The sequence below is a fragment of the Bos taurus genome, chromosome 29 (assembly GCF_002263795.3).
Source record: "Bos taurus isolate L1 Dominette 01449 registration number 42190680 breed Hereford chromosome 29, ARS-UCD2.0, whole genome shotgun sequence".
NCBI lineage: Eukaryota > Metazoa > Chordata > Mammalia > Artiodactyla > Bovidae > Bos > Bos taurus.
The window spans coordinates 47538243-47540414 of record NC_037356.1 but is presented as its reverse complement, the minus strand read 5'-3'; positions in this window follow the sequence as shown (position 1 = coordinate 47540414).

Sequence of the window (2172 nt, the reverse complement as noted above, 5' to 3'; positions counted from 1 at the left end):
GACGTTAAATTCTGAGACAGTGTGTGTCAGCTGGAAATCTCTACAGCTCATGAACAGCAACTGAGTTCTCCTGGATGACTGGTTTTTTTCTTCAGAAATTTAACAAACTTATTTGGCTGCGCCAGTTCTTAGCTGTAGCACATGGATCCGTGTTGCCGCACGCAGGGTCTCAAGTTGCGGGATCCTCCATCTTTGTTGGTCGAGGCAGGCAGGATCATTTTTAGTTTCAGCACTGGGGGGGCGGGTGGTCCTAGATTCCTGACCAGGGATTGAACGCGGGCCCCTAAACTGGGAGCCTGGAGTCTTAGGCACTGGAGCACCAGAGAAGTCCCCTGGATAGTTCTACATGTAACTGAATGAGCAGTATCACAGCCGATAGTGGGGAGGAAAGCAAGCTTCCTGCCCAACCTACTCCCACCGGCTATTTGCCTATTTCCCCTTCCACTGTCATGTCCACAGTCGTAGACACAGAGTTTGTCTTCCCAGGGGAGAACAGACAGGTCAGAAAAATATCCAAAGGGGTGATGGAAAAAAAAAAAAAATAGGCTTTAAAACACGCGTCTGAGACGTTAAGATCAGGGCATCCTAACATCTCAGGAAAAACCAACTCCTAAACTGAGCTGTCATGTCTCACCGCTAAGATGCCCACGGCTTCCCCGTCAGAGGACCCTTAAGGTGTATCCTGGCGCAACACTCCAAACTCCAGCCCCCGGACCCCCGGTCTGGGAGGCAAGAGGACAGCTTTTATTCCTGTTTTCTGTGGAAGAAACTGGTCAGCCAGGCAGTACACGGAACAGAACATGCACGTGGCATGTTGAGGCCGGACCAGCAGAATGAGCTGCAGCAGAATGAGCTGTCCTTCCTGGAGAGCCCCCACCTGCCCGCGGGCTCTGTGGTCAGCAGGCCACACAGACACAGCCAAGACACATCTGCTCCTGCTGACCCTCGCCTTCCTCACGGTCTGCCCACACCCCATCGTGGGGAGATCTCCCCGGCCCATTTCTCCAGGACCAGCGCCCCCTGCAAGCAGCTGTGGGCAGAGCAGCCCAACCTCCAGCACCGTGGCCTCCTGTCCGGACCCCACCCCGAGCCATGGGAGGAGGGCCGGGCTCGCCCAGACCGGGATCCTGTGCGCAGAGCCGGCCAGGAGGCAGCACCAGTGTCCAGAGAGCACTGGGGGGGCCTGGCGTCACCCTCAGGTTTGAAGGGGTCAATGAGCCGGCTCAGCAGAGCCAGAAGGTTCCATAGGCGGCCTGGCAGGAAGAAAATGAGCCCAGGTGACCCCGGCTTCCAGCCCCACCTCCAACGCCTGTGAACGCCCAGAGGACCCAGGTAAGCTCCTGCCAGATCCAGAGAGACAGGAACACGATGGCAGGCAGCCAGGGCCGACTCCTCAGTTCCTGAATTTTCAGAGAGCGCCACTCTAACCATGGACCAGCCCCGGCTGACTCAGCAGCTATCTTCCTCCATTTGTAGCTTGCAGACAAAAGGCAGTCCGCCAGGCAAGGGTCCTCGGAGGGGCTGGCTGCTCTGACACACAGCTCGCCCAAGAGGGCACATGGGCCCCGGGGGCAGGGGAGCTGACCTTCCATAGGCCTCGAGGTTTTCAGTGGCCACATGAGCTGCCCACAAGGGGAGACCTGCCTCCTGCCTTGGAAACTGGAGGGGCTGGGTGAGCACAGTGGGCCCCTGCCCCGTTGGGGACTCCAAATCAGAAACCGACAGGACCAGAAGCAGATCGGGGCAACCAGGATGTGTCGTCGGAACGTGTCCCGCGGCCACACCGCACTCTCCCCGACCCCGTCCTCCCGTGCCCCGCCTCCAGGCCCGCCCACCCTCCTTCCTGAAGGGGCCTTACTGCGCCCCAGGAAAACGATGCCTTTGGCTACCCTGCAACCACCACTTGACTCACTTTGAGAACTGTAATTCAGAAATGAGTTTTAAACATGGCATTTTCTATCTTGCATGGAATCCTTGTGCAAATAATTGACAATTAGAGAGTTAAAACATTTCAACTTCTAAAAAAAGTACCCTTTAAGAAGTGTGCCTCTTCAAAAGGGAACCTGGTTGCTCTGGAGCTGATAAACACCAGGCTTTATCCTGCTGGGAGCTGACAGCCAGGCCGACCCCCACCGGAGAATAAAGAGACCACATGTAGAGCGACTCGGCAGC